The 15,222-nt window shown below is 44.1% G+C and overlaps 1 pseudogene; it reads left to right on the plus strand.

Annotated features, from left to right (window-relative positions):
- LOC129021571 (signal-regulatory protein beta-1-like) overlaps window positions 1-7,700 on the plus strand; it is a 63,886-nt pseudogene extending 56,186 nt beyond the window's left edge.
- Window positions 7,701-15,222: the final 7,522 nt, after the last annotated feature.

Here is a 15,222-nt window from a genome sequence, read left to right on the forward strand (position 1 = left end):
CCCATAAATGGAAATTGATTACATCCTCTCATCCTGTTAGGGTCCCCATGCTGGTGATGTCTTGATAACTTCTCTTCTTTAAGTGACACCCTCTTTACTGTGCCCTCAAAATGTCTGACACATGTTAGGAAGCAGGTTAATATGTACAAAGGCAAATATGTGTGATATATGCTTCCTGGTGATTGTTGTAGAAGATATAGGGTAGTAATTCGCAATTTGGAGGTGCCCTTTAGGACCTCTCTGTGGAAAGAAACTGCCTTCATTTTTCTGATTCTATAATCTGTGTACTTTCAGGATGCAGGATGAGCATCTGCCTGCTTAGATGGCCTGGGTCTGTGTTTCTTGTAATTAACTAATGATGAAAAAATTAACCACCTTTGGCTTTCTCAGTACTCAGTGATCTTGTTTGTCAACCCAAACCCAAACCTGACCCAACTGAAGACCCAGATTCCAAAAACGTTCACTCTTTTGAAAGGCAGCACTTGGCACAGATTAGGCCTGCTAACAACAACAACAACAACAACAAAATGACTGGCAGAAAGGCCAAAAGAAATAGCATTTATTTGGGAAATAAAGAATTGTACTTTGAGTACACAGAGTCAGAGAAGCGCTGAATAGAGTCTCATACAACAGTGCAGGGAAGGTTTTGTATAGGGGATTTTGAAAAAAGTTGGTTTTGGAGACAGTTCATTGGCTGGGCAAAAATTCTAAACTGCAAACCTGTTTTCATTGGTTACTTAAAGTATTCCAGGATGAGAGAGATCAAAATCCCACGTACCTTGACTTCAGTTGTTATTCAGATCTGCAGCAACATCCTGTGGCTTGACCTTTAGCAGGTGTGGGTGCAATGCTCTTACAAACTCTTGGCTCTACGTTAAAGCTTTAGCCTTAATTACTTCATTTTCTTTCACAGATCCTGCTGGAATATTTGTGAAAAGAATGAACTATATGGAACAAATTCATAAATACCTAGGAGAGATCTCTGTGTATTCATGAAATTTGGGTTAAAGATAGAACTGTGTTCACTTGTATGAAGCATCCTCTGTGTTTGATCCAAAGAAAACAGTGCCCCATTTAATCCTCACTGCATCTTGGGAAGCAGAAATGCTGTCCTATTTTACAGATGAGGAGCTGGGTGTGTCAGGCCACCCGTCTCCTGGGCTGAGCAGCCTGGTTCCAGCTCTCACAATGGCACCACTTTGCCATTGTTCCCTGTATTGGCTTCTGTAAATGCCCTCTCTTGTTGGGAACAGAACCCCTAAAATCTGGCCATAAACTGGCCCCAAAACTGGCCATAAACAAAATCTCTGCAGCACTGTGACATGTTCGTGATGGCCATGATGCCCATGCCAGAAGGTTGTGGGTTTACCCGAATGAGGGCAAGGAACACCTGGCCCACCCAGGGTGGAAAACCGCTTAAAGGCGTTCTTAAACCACAAACAATAACATGAGCGATCTGCGCCTTAAGGACATGCTCCTGCTGCAGATAACTTGCCAGACCCATCCCTTTACTTCAGCCCATCCCTTTATTTCCCATAAGGAATACTTTTAGTTAATCTATAATCTATAGAAACAATGCTTATCACTGGCTTGCTGTCAATACATATGTGGGTAAATCAATGCTCTCGGCTCTGAAGGCTGTGACACCCCTGATTTCCCACTCCACAGCTCTATATTTTCTGTGTATCTTTAATTCCTCTAGCGCTGCTGGGTTAGGGTCTGCCCGACCGAGCTGGTCTCGGCACTCTCTGAGATTAGTGAACTCTTCAGGGGAGGCAGGCTAGGACCAGTCAATACACAGAGGGAGACCAATCAGTAACTTTGTTCCTGTGCCCAGATTGGTGGAAGTCACCCTGTTTAGAGAGGAGAACTTTGAACTCAGGTCTGGACTTCCTCACGTCTCAGAGCCTTTCCAGCCTGGTCTGTAAAATGAGGACACCACCCTCTCCACATTATTAGAAGGATTAAAAACTAATGTCCATGAAGGTTCTTAACATGTCACACACTCATCATTAGTGATGGTCATCTCAGTCATGTCTCCTGTTTATCGATGCTCCTTTTGTAGCCAAACCCTCTGCCCCTGTGGTATCATGCACTGCAGTGAGGACCACAGCTGAGCACACAGTGAGCTTCACCTGTGAGTCCCACGGCTTCTCCCCCTGAAACATCACCCTGAAATGGTCCAAAAATAGGAATGAGCTCTCAGGCTTCCAAATCAACGTGGACCCTGCAGGAGAAAGAATGCCCTATAGCAACTGCAGCACAGCCAGGATGGTGCTGGCCTCTAGAGACCTTTGCCCTCAGGTCATCTGTGAGGTGGCCCACATCACTTTACAGGGGGGCCCTCTTTGTGGGGCTGAAAACTTGTCTGAAGCCATTCAAGGTACAGAATTCTCACTCCCAGCCCAATCCCATATCTGGCTGCCAAGCCTGCTCCTCCTCTCTGGCTTTTACTCCAGGGCTTGGATTTCCTGGAATCTGATTCCTAACTGTGCTGCCCACCTTCCATGAACCTAGATGTACTGGTCACTTACTATCATTTTCATGGCAGCAGCTAGATGTCTACCCACCAGGTGCCAAGCTCTGTGCTAGATAGTTTCATTTATTTCACCAAGAGCAACTACAATTAATGAGCACCTACCATGAGCCAAGCCCCTGTGTGCCTAGTGATTTCATTGATTTTGCTGCAGTTATGACATTTCAACTGCATGCCAGGGGTTGTGCTTGCAGATTTCACTCATTCTTAGCCTAGTAGGAGCTACCAGTCTTTGAGCACCTACTATGTGCTAGGTGTTGTGCTTAATAATTTCACTCATATGCAAAGAGCACCCTCAATGTCTGAGCACCTGCTGCCTGCCTAGCACTGTCCTGGTGATGCCCTCACCATGGTGGTGGGAGCTAAGTTATGGAGCCCTCCCTGTGATCTATCTGTGCCACAAGGTCAGAGCTTCTGCCCTGTGCTGTTTCAGTTTCACCCTTCTTGGAGGTTTCTCAACAGCCCATAAAGGCAGGGAACCAGGTGAACGTCACCTGCCAGGTGAAGAATTTCTACTCCTAGAACCTACAGCTGACCTGGTTGGAGAACAGAAATGTGTCCCAGATAGAAACAGCCTCCATCCTCATTGAGAACAAGGATGGCACCTACAACTGGACAAGCTGGCTCCTGGTGAATGTATCTGCTCACAGGGATGATGTGCTTACCTACCAGGTGGAGCATGATGGGCAGCTGGTGGTCAGCAAAAGCCTTGCCCTAGAGGTCTCAGCCCACCAGAAGGAGCAGAGCTCAGAGGCCACCCTTGGTGAGGTTACTCCCGATTTTAAAATTTTGTCTTTTTCCGTAATGTTAATAGTAATAGTCATGCTTGTTATAAAATAACCTAGAAATCTATAAATATAGAGTAGATTTTTAAAGTCAGCTGTCTACCCCAAATCCCACACTCCAAGAGTCACCATTACTAAGAGTTTGATGCACAACTTGGTAGATCTTTTGACACAAATATATATTAAAGGGAGAAGAGGGATGCAGGGAGATCATCTGTTTATGGAGTCCTGTGTTTTGCCTTCTGTCTCAGACGGTTATTTATGTTCTCCATTCCTTGTCAGAACAGCCCTCCTGCTATTCTTTCTCTGACTCATTTTTGTTCTGTCCTAAACTTTTCCATCACATCTGCGACCTCATCCCAGCAGACTCTGGCATCTGCTGTGGGAAAATCAGAAAAGGCATTTAAGACTGGACCAGGCCCCCTGGAGACCGTGACTGGTCACAGCATGAGCCTCTTCTGTGTCCTGATGCTGATATTTGACCAATAATAACCACAACATCCCTCTGCACATTTACTACGTGCAAATTTCTGTTCATCTATACTCTCCTTTCCTGCTTCAAACATCTAGTAGTTTGGAGTTTTACAGAAGGGAAACTCAGAACTTAAGGAACAATGGGAGATGTTGGGATGTTGTTGAAGATGTCTTGTCATTAGACAAGGTGATTAGTCTAAATGAATCAAGGTAAATCTGAGGCCCTGAAGACAGGGCCACTATCAGCCTATATGGCAAATTTGTGCTAATTAGAGAAATATTCGCTTTTGCTAGACGTTGTCCCAAGGATCTGAAGTTGGCCGATAGTCCCCTCTCTTTGACCAAAATATGTCCTGTTTCCCTCTCATACAATACCAGGAGGGGTCTCTGCTCCAGAAGACTTTTCAAAGGCTCGGATTCCTCCTGCATGCCCTAAGACATTAGCCTCATCTGCTGGGTCTGTGCTGGGTCACTGATTTGTCCATGTCCCTGCCTGCTGGAAGAGTGAAGACAGGAAGTGAAGGACAATTTCCCCTATAATCAGAGATGCATGGAAGGTGCATAGTCACGTCCACTGCTCACGCAGTCATGCATGCGCCTGCAGTAGCAAATGGAGTCCATCCTGGGTGATCTGATGATTGAGGACGTTTTTCTACAAGATCAATATTGTTATCACAGTTAATAAAATTAACAAAAATTTCCTCATATCATCTAAATTGGGTATATTTTACAATTTTCTCAAATCTCTTTCATGGCTATTTTTTGTGTGGTGTGTGTGAGCTAAAATTGATTTTAATTCCTCTTTAATTTTTTGGTAAAATATTCCTGTGAAAGGCTCGGTACAGTGGCTCACGCCTGTAATCCCAGCACTTTGGGTGGCCGAGGCGGGTGGATCATGAGGTCAAGAGATCGAGACCAGCCTGGCCAACACGGTGAAACCTCATCTCTACTAAAAATACAAAAATTAGCTGGGCATGGTGGGCACGTGCCTGTAGTCTCAGCTACTCCGGAAGCTGAGGCAGGAGAATCGCTTGAACCCAGGAGGCAGAGGTTGCAGTGAGCTGAGATCATGCCACTACACTCCAGCCTGGGCAACAGAGCAAGACTCTGTTAAAAAAAGAAAGAAGAAAGAAAGAGAGAAAGAAAGAAAGGAAGAAAGAAAGAAAGAAAGAAAGAAAGAAAGAAAGAAAGAGGGAGGAAGGGAGGGAGGGAGGGAGGAAGGAAGGAAAGAAAGAAAGAAAGAAAGAAAGAAAGAAAGAAAGAAAGAAAGAAGGGAAGAAAGAAAGAAAAGAAAAGAAAAAAAGAAAGATTCCTGTGAAAGTATCTGGTCTTCAAGAAATATTTTCAGAAGTGTTAAAATTATCAATTCAATTTCCTTCACATGTTCATATATTTCATAATGAAGGGGATACATCCTGAGAGATGTGTCATTAGCTTGAGGGAGGATAGGTAGTCAAAGAAGTGACCCTGTTCTCAGGATGCAGCAACAGTGGTGGCAGAACAGCGAATACAATAAGACTCAGCACTGGCATTTTAATTGAGCTGATTAAAGCAAAGCTATCTATAGTAGGGACTTCCTCTCTGTGCATTTTGACTTCACCTGTCCTCAAACTGACCCTTTGCTCATTATAATAGCAAAAAACACATCCTTGGGTGGAGAGTTAAGATGCTAATGAGCTATGCAATGTATGAACAAGCACATACAGCTACTGCTCAGGTGCACCCAGAGGACTGCCCAGAACATGCTTACTTGCAACACCTCTTTCCACCTCCTTATGAATAATCATTGAAGACTCCCATAGAGGGAGCCTCGCTAGTGCCAGTCTTTGCTGTCTTATCCTTATGAACAGCCCGTCTTGAATCCTATCTCTCTCTCTCAGGAGGTACTGTCTATTCTGCACCTAACTTTCAAAATATTCTTTTCCTTTTGCAACAAATTACTCTATGCTGCATCTTCTTTGCTGTGTGTCTCTTGTTTAAATTCTTTTAAACCAAGAAGACAAGAATCAAGGTCTCACAACAGCTATCAACAAGCTAATTTGGTTTTGGCGTGACCATCACAAAGTGTACTTACGCAAACCTGGAAGGGATGGCCTACTACACACCTAAGCCATATGGTATGGCCTCTTGCTCCTAGGCCACAAACCAGTACAGCATTTTACTGTACTGAATACTGTAGGCAATTAGAACACAGTAGTATCTAAACATTTCTAGCCAGATATTGTGGCTCACACCTGTAATCCCAGCACTTTGAGAGGCCAAGGAAGGGGTATCACTTGAGCCCAAGAGTTCAAGATCAGCCTGGGCAACATGGTGAGACCCTGTCTCTACAAAAAAAAATTAAAAATTAACTAGGTGTGGTGATGCACACCTGTCATCTCAGTTACTTGGAAGGCTGAAGTGGGAGTATCACTTGAGCTCGGAAGTTAAAGGGTGTGGTGAGCCACGATCACACCACTGCACTCCAGTCTGGGCAACAGAGCAAGTCTCTGTGTCAAAAAGAAAAAAGTAAGTAAATAAACATTTCTAAACATTAAAAGGTGCAGTAAATGTATGATATAAAATATTTTTTAATAATTTTTTTAAAAATATTTTTTAAAATGGTACACATGTATTGGGCACTTCTCATGAATGGAGCTAGCAGAACTGGTTGCTCTTGGTAAGTCAGTGAGTTAGTGGTGCATGCATGTGAAGTCCTAGGAAACTACCCTATGTAGACTTTATAAACACCATACACCTTGGCCACACCAAATGTATATACATTTTTTATTTTTAATTTTCTTAAAGAGCTGGGGTCTCACTGTGTTGCCCAGGCTGGAGTGCAGTGACCATTCACAGGTATGATCCCACTGCTGATCAGTGTGATAGTTTTCACCTGCTCCATTTTTGACCTGGGCTGGTTCACTCTACCTTAGGCAACCTGGTGGTCCCTCCTCTTGCAGGAGGTTAGCACATTGATTCTGAACTTAGTGCACACACTCAATCCAGAACTTCTGGGCTCAAGCAATCCTCCTGCCTCAGCCTCCTGAGTAGATGGGACTACACACACGGGACACAATGCCTGGTCTAGGCTATGCTAAATTGATTTTTAAAATATTTTGCCTTGTTCAATAATATATTAACCTTAGCTTGCTGTAACATTTTTATGTTATAAAGTTTTTAATTTTTTAACTTTACTTGTTAGTAACAACACTCAGCTTAAAACAAACACATTTTATAGCTGTACAAAAACTTTTTTCTCTTTACATCTTTATTCTATGAGGTTTTTGCTAGTTTAGAATTTTGTCTTCTTTTTTTCTTTTTTAAACTTTCTTTGTTAAAAACGAAGACATCCCACACACATTAGCCTGTGCCTACACACGGTCAGGATCAGCAATAGTGCTGTCTTCCACCTTTGCATCTTGTCCCACTGGAAGGGCTTCGGGGGCCATAACCGGCCTAGAGCTGTCATCTAGGAGAACAATGCCTTCTTCTGGAATCCCTCCTGAAGGACGTGCCTGAGGCTCTTCTTGAGGAGGCATCACTCCTTTCAGAAACAAGTCCATGGCTTCCTTGCAATGTATGAATACCTGAGTACAAGCTCTCTCAACACCCTCCTTCCAGTAGGAGAGCCTGGCACTGGGAGATGGGGTGACTGGAAAGAAGGAGCCTCTTTCCCTGGCTTCTGCCTTGGGTTGGATCCAGGGCATCGAGGGAAGGACTCAGATTCAAAAGTTTTGGAGCCTTGTTGGGCCCAGGTAGCCTTGGATGGGGTGAGTGGAGGCCCATCCCAGGTGGCCCCTCTCATGGCTCCTCCTGGAGTCTCATGATTTCTAGGGCTCATGCCAGCTCCTACTGCCCCACTCCTTGTAGCTCTCCTCCTGGGCCCCAGGGTGCTGCTGGGGGTTGATGTCTCTGCCATCTAACATCCACTGAAGCGGAGGCCTGACTGTAAGTGTGGGGATAGAAGGGCTGGCCAAGGGTTGCCGCCGAAGGGCAAGGCCAGCCGGAGGGCCCAGCTCACACGCCATGCAGCATCAGGCTCAGTGGAGTTTAGAGAAGGTAACCAAGCTCCCTCTGCACCCTTGGGAGTCTCAGGAAACTCTCTAAGAGGCTCCCAGCCCCAGGAAGCATGTGGGTGCTGCAGGAAGTGGGTTACAGCAAGGCTGTTCAAAGGTGTCCACGGTGCCTTAGTTGCCTTGGGGAGGTGAGAAGAGGGTGCTAAGTGAGGGGCAACTCTGTAGGTGGTCCCTCACAGGCCATCTCTAGATTATTTGATGCTGGACTCCATTCTAAGGAATCCCCACTGTAGAGTAATGCTGAGAAGCCCCAGATAGGCAACTCTGAAAGCTGTTCCCACTCTGATCCTCTGAGTGCCTGAGTGGAAGGGATGCGGGAAAGGGTGCCAGGACTCAGGAGGAGGGCTGAGCTGGCACAGTCCTATCTCAGAGCTGCCTGTCCAACCACCACAGACATCTCAGGAGGAGATCAGCACCGGGAACATAACAGACTCTTCGGAAACATTTCTTGAAGGATGAGCAGATGATTAAACCTGGACGTGTTTTCCCATAGCTCCTTCCTTCCTCCCCTGCCATGTGGAACCCTCAGTCTCTGCCACCTTGATGCCCCAGAGTGGAATCTTCACACATGGTCCTGAGCAGGGGCCAAGGAATGGGGCTCTGGGCAATGACTCATAGCATCCCCCTAGAATGTGAGAAACACATCAAATCTGAACACACCAGGATTCCTCGCATCCATCAATTTGAGACAGGCCATAAACCACAGACTCTCTCCAGCTTTTCAGTAGTTATTCTGTCTTCTGGATTCCTGCCTACTCCATCTCCCCAGCCTTTTTGAGGTTCTCTATTGCCTCCTGAATACAAATGAACCCCCATCCCAGTTTTAAGGAAAAAAAATAGTTCTCTTTCTTCTTCGTTTAAGCATCCAAGATAGTTTGAATATTTGTTCTATCTAAATCCCATGTTGAAATTTGATCCCCTATGTTAGAGGCAGGGCCTGATGGGAGGTGTTTGAGTCATGGGGGCAGATACAGCATGAATGACTTGGTGCTGTCTGCAGTAATAATTGAGTTCTTGCTCGATTAGTATTCACAAGGTTTGATTGTTACAAAGAGCCTAGCACCTCCCTCTTCTCTCTCTCTCTTCCTTCCTCTCTCACCATGTGATGCCAGCTCCTCTTTGTCTCTCACCATGAGGAGAAGCAGTCCAAGGGCCTCATCAGAAGCAGATGCTGACACCATGCTCTTGTACAGTCTGCAGAACCACAAGCCAAATAAACCTCTTATTTATAAATTACCCAGCCTCAGGTATTTCTTTATAGCAACACACGTGGACTAAGACAGTGTCCTACTCCTCACACCTAAAAAGAAAGCAGTTCTCCCTCCTCTCTCTGGGATGGAAACACTAGTTGTTTCTGACAATCTGCAACTTTCCTAACCCTGTTGCTCATGGCAGGAATGCTGTGACAGTCCAAAAGCTTTGGAGTCCTCCTTGATTTCTTTTTCATTTACATGCAATATTCAATTATGCCTTCAAAGTGCTTATGTCCACTGGTGAGGTGATAAATATATAACAGTTGACTCTTCAAAAGGATAAAGAAGGCTGATTTATAGCGCTTGTCAATTTTGGTAGTGTAAATACTCCCAATGTGGCCAATTTCAAGCTTCCAACAGTTTAACAACCAGATTGCAAAATTCCTGAAAGTTTGACAGTTGGCTCTCTTGAACCAGCCCAAGCCTGCTCCCGTACATCACTGAGTTATATTTATAACCTGCCTGCTTCTCACCTCCATCGCTCCTTCCTGGTCCCAATCAGTATCATCTCTTCCAAACTGTTGCTATTGTCTCTACTGGATTGCAGTTTTCAGTCACGATGATTTTTTTTTTAATTATTTTATTTTATTTTTTTTTGAGATGGAGTCTCGCTCTGTCACCCAGGCTGCAGACTGGAGTGCAGTGGCGCGATCTCGGCTGACCGCAAGCTCTGCCTACCAGGTTCACGCTATTCTCCTAACTCAGCCTCCTGAGTAGCTGGAACTACAGGCGCCCGCCAGCACGCCCGGCTAATTTTTTGTATTTTTAGTAGAGACGGGGTTTCACTGTGGTAGCCAGGATGGTCTCGATCTCTTGATCCACCCGCTTTGGCCTCCCAAAGTGCTGGGATTACAGGCGTGAGCTACCGCACCGGGCCATGATTTTTTTTTTGAAAAGTCAAATCCTGTCATTCCTCTGAGTCTTCCCCAAAACAGCTGCATGGCTCACTCTCTTCTTTCCTTCAAGTAAGTTTCTGCTCAGATTTCACTTTATTAAAGACACGTTTTGTAAACCATGGTGTGGAAAAATAGTCATTTTCCTCTCCTACCCTAGAATTTCAATTCCTCTTATCCTGATCAGTTTTTCTCCTTAGCACTGTATTGTATTACCGCGTGTGCTTATTTTGCATGTCCTCACTTTGCATGGCAGTGCAGGATTGTAAAAATAACTGGAAACCATGAAGCCCTGAAAAACCACTCTACATTCAATGGGAAAAATAATGGTTGTTCTGTGATCCTCATAATTTTTGTCAAAGTATTAGAAACTGTCATACTGTCAGTTAGAAATGTAGCAGGAAGTTCAAATATTTAATACACTGTAATTCAAAGCATTAGAAACACTGAGAGTTAAATTGTTTTCTTTCTTTGTAAAAATGTATCAACGGTAGTTGTAACAGTGCTTGCCTTTGTCTTGTATATTCACTATATGGAACAAGCCAAAGAACAACAGGACACTCTGGTATATTTTTAAATGATTGTTTTTCTTCTCTGTGTCCTGGGAGCACAAGTGAATATTTCTCCCATATTCACTCTGACTAGCTAAGCCAGCTCCCAGAGGTAAAACTCAAAAAAGTGTGGGAGACCTCCGTTATTGGGTCCTCTTGGAGTTTGTGTCTAAGACGGGCCCACACTGAGCCTCAAGAAATTCTTCAATTACAGTGCAGGCTTTCCTTCCCCAGCACTGGTTCCCACAGAGGTCTTGGCTTCAGGAAGTTGTGATTCTCTATATTACCCTGCCCAGCTCAATTCTGGGGACAGTGGTTTGCCCTGTGACCTTGTTTTTCTGACAGATCTAAGAAGAGTTGTCATTTTTTATTTGCTCAGCTTATTCCTTGGTGTTGACTTAAGGGACTTTTTGCAGGGGTTGTGCAGGGGACTGGGTTTCATCCCAGAAAGCTGCTACAGCCACAGCCCTCAAATGTGCCACACCTGGAATTATGGTCTCCGAAGTTGCAAGCTCAGTCCTTAGCTACAGAGCCCTCTTGGTCTGGACTGTCAGTGAGGAAGGGTCATGGGACCTCTGGCATGAGATGAGTGCCTCTGAAAACAGAGAGCAGGTTCTGGGGCAGTGGATCTCTCTCCAGTACTGGCTAAAGCTCCCCAGGCCTGGGAACCCCAAGCACAGACATCCACAACTTCCCAGAGGTGGCAACTGTGTCCGCTTCCTCTTTCACAATGGAGGATGGTCCCAGTCTCATGGCCCTTTCTCCCTACAGCTACCTCACTACTCAGACAACTTAGCAGATAAGCAGATGCCCTCCTTTCCTGCAGAGTAGAGTCTGGATTCTCTTCATGAGACAGTCTGACAGGGCAGGCAATGTCCATCCCTGTCTCCCAGCCCATGTGGACAGCCCCTGCCACTTCCTCTGCTGCCAGGACTCACAGGTGAGGGCAGCCTGCTCTACATGAGTGTATTTCTACATGGTGTCTCCTCACCCTCTCAGCCCATCTCACCTGCTCCTATTGATTTACATTTGGGAGCATTTTCTTCTTTCCCATTCCAGCATGAGACAAGATTTGGAACAGCTTTTCCATGAGCATTTGAGTAGACCCTTACTGGGGTCATATTGATTCCCCCAGATGTCATGCCTATAGCATGCCCCTGGTGCTGGTAATGACTCCATGATTCTAGGGCTGGGCACATGACCTCAGCTCATCGTCGTGGTACTCCACCTCCACCAGCCACTGGCTAAGGTAGTCACACTGCATCATAAATGCTTGAGGGCAGAGGATTTGTTTTTTAAAATTGTTGCTATTACCAAAACATTACCTATAACAATAATATCTAACTACTATCTATAATGATAATGGTAATACTGAATATATAACTTTTGGAGGACATGGTCAGATAGTATTAAGTAATTTGCATACATTAGTTCATTTAATTCTCATCACAAACTTATGAAGATGGTATGATTATTCTCTCCGTTGTACACTTGGGGAAACTCAGGAAACAGGGAAGTTAATAGTGACCCCAGGATCACACAGCTGGGACCCATTAGAGCTGGATTTCAGACCAGGAAGTTTTGATTCCTAAGCCCACAGTCTTCCATCTTTAGTCTTCTGGAGCATCCACTGGCTCCCAGTTTCTCATGTGTCCCAAAGTCGTCCCTGGTTATCTGCACCTGCTGTGATGAGTCAGGGTGAAATATGGCAGATAAAGGAGAATTTTGGCTCATGGACTCCCAGGCTCCTGGTCCTCTCAAACATTCAGATTTTATCTATGCTTCCCCAAGTCACCTAAATTTACATTTCAATTCTCCACATGATTTCCACAAAAATTGTAAGCATCTGTGTACTTAGTTGATCTTTACTGAAGGATTGAAGTTCACAGGAATGCACTTGCTGCTCTAAGCACAGATTCTGCCATCTTCCTGACACTATACTATGCATTTTTGAGTCATATATGCCCAATTCTTATTTTTGGAGACATAATGCTTTATGACTCACACCTCTCAAACTAATGTAGTAATGTGGATAAGTAAAAATAGAGCAATAGGAAAAGATATACCACAATATTGTGGTATATTTTTACCTATCAACATTACTTTGTTTGGGTGTGTCTCCGTGCTGTACCACAGGAGATTTCCCCTACATAATCACCCAGCTTACTAACTTACTATTATACTTATTTATGTATAGTCAGCTAGTCAACCTATTAAGTTTTTTTAAAAATTTCAGCACTGATTATGTTTTCATTTCCAAAGTCTGTGTTTTAGTATTTTTTCAAGATGGTTGTTTTTACCTCATGCCCGCCTATTTCTGTTTCATATTATTACATGCCTGATGTTGGTTTATGAATTTACTTCTCTTTTGTTTTCTTTATAAGATCATTAAGTATACTAATTTTAAAGAACTTTACACATTTTGTTTTTTCATATTTGCTCAGGTGTGAAGTTCTTTTGATTGCTATTTGTTTTTGAGTTATTGTTTTTCTTGAATTTGTTAGCTGCAGTGCTGTTCCTCAAATCTTTGGTGATTCTTGCTTGCACTGCCGTCTTCCCAGGAATAATTGCTCATGTGATCATGGGTTGTCAGGGCCTCGTGGAGCATGGCACCTGCCCCAGCCTTACTATGAGGGCTGCTCCTAATTGAGGCTATAGCTTCTTCTCTGCTTTCTTCCTGAGGGATGTCTCTCCATTCCTATGAGAGGTATCATAGCACAACCATTAAAAGTGAAGGCTGTGTAGTGTGGCAGCCTATGTTCCAGTTCTGAAAGCCGGGTGATCTTGGCAAATTCATTACTCTCCATGTGCCTCGGGTTTTCTCACCTGTGAAAGGAGGTTAATGGTTGAGCTTACCTCATGGGGTCAGAGCAATGATTTAATGACATTACCAATAGAAAAATGCTTGGCACCATATCTGGAGCACGGGAAACTCTCAATAAATGATAGCTGTTATAATTCCTTCGTGTCCTATAGAAGCCAATTGCTTGTATTCGAGTGTAATTAGACATTGATTCATATATTCTTTTCATTTTGTGTTTTCACTACTGTGGGTGTGGAGAAGGAGGGGAAGATTTCACCCTGTGTACATCTGCCACATTAAAACAGAACTTTCAATTAAAACATGATAAAATTTACAATTTGATTTGACAATTATTCATGACAGATTAAGGACCTAAAACCTACATGTGAGATGAAGGATTCTGGACAGGACTTTCTTAGTCATAGATGCTGGAAGAGAAATCATTTATTTTAACAAGGTGGCTTTTCTATGGCAGAACTGTGGCAGAGAACCAGTGGACTCTTCCTGTACACAGAAAATAATTATAGCCATGTTTTTTTGCTTATAATTAATTATGAGTCAAGCATTCAGTATGCCTTATATTATTCCTACCATAGCTCTACAAGGTGCATATTCTAACCTTTATTTACATATAATCATACTAAGGCTCAGAGAAGTAGTGTCTTTTTGAAAATCACACAGCTGGAAATTGTAAGAGGAGGAATTAATCTATGGATGAACAAGGAGCAGGATTTAGAGAATCCAGAGGGAGAAATTGATTTCAGGGTGGCAGGGATAGTCCAAATACACTATATAAGCTGGGTCTCAGGAGGCCTGGGTTGCTGGGAGAAAGCCACTGGTGGGCAACTCAGCATGCAGTAGGGATCCATTCAAAAGCAATATTTGAGTTCCCGCTCTTCACCTGGCACCGTGAGTATCAATAATGACCTACTGGGTTTCAGGCATGATATGGTCATTATCTCTTTAATCGTCACTAAAACACTGCAAAAAAAGACTTACTATTCCCAGTTTAGGAGACTGAAACTGAGCATAGGAGGGCCCAGCGACTTCCCTAACTCCTTGGCACACACTCTTGGCAGGAGCATGGATTTTTCCTCTTTCCTCATTTCCCATCTGAACTCAGTGGTGAATGAAATAGGTGCTCTGTGTGTAGAAGAAAGGGTATTGAAATTGATGTGACGGCCTCAGGAACCTGCCCACCATAATCTTCTCTCATCATAACCCTATCCCCTTTCCATAACCCACAATCCCCACCTCACTCCACAAAGCAGTTGCTTATTACCTCAAACCCAGTTTCTCTCCTGCAAGGAGTCAAGAAATAATTCCTTCTGCTGGGTGCAGGCACATGAAAGTGCTAAGGTCCACAAGAGACTGAATTTGGGCTAAGTTTTGCCAATTATAGCAATTTGGAATAGAAAATCATTTCAGGAGAAGATCTGGTTCCTCTCCAGTGTTGAGCAGGTCCTGTGAACTCTTCCCCTACCTCCAGCGGAGTGGCATTTGGTTGAGGCTGGTGCAGAACGAGACCACAAGCCAACCACATCCTAGGGTCTTGAAATAAAGACTTTAGAAAAAAGTACCTAAAAACAGATCTTTCTTGGCTTAAAAGCCCCAAATGGCAAATCACCAAGCAGACCTGAAAATGGGGTTGGGGACATGAGGAGGGAGCACAGGTCCCAGGCAGGCAGGAAGCATTATTTCTGCTAACCCTGTCTGATTCTCCTGAAAATGGAGCACGAATAACTCCTTGCTTTGTAGCTGCCTGCTGTGCCTGATTTGTAAGTCACAATCTAGAAGCAGGTTACTGTTGCACTCCATCATAGCCACTTCCTCTTGAATTGAGGGAGGCAGGGCTTGTCTTCTGTCTTC

The sequence above is a fragment of the Pongo pygmaeus genome, chromosome 21, assembly GCF_028885625.2.
Source record: "Pongo pygmaeus isolate AG05252 chromosome 21, NHGRI_mPonPyg2-v2.0_pri, whole genome shotgun sequence".
Classification (NCBI taxonomy): Eukaryota; Metazoa; Chordata; class Mammalia; order Primates; family Hominidae; genus Pongo; species Pongo pygmaeus.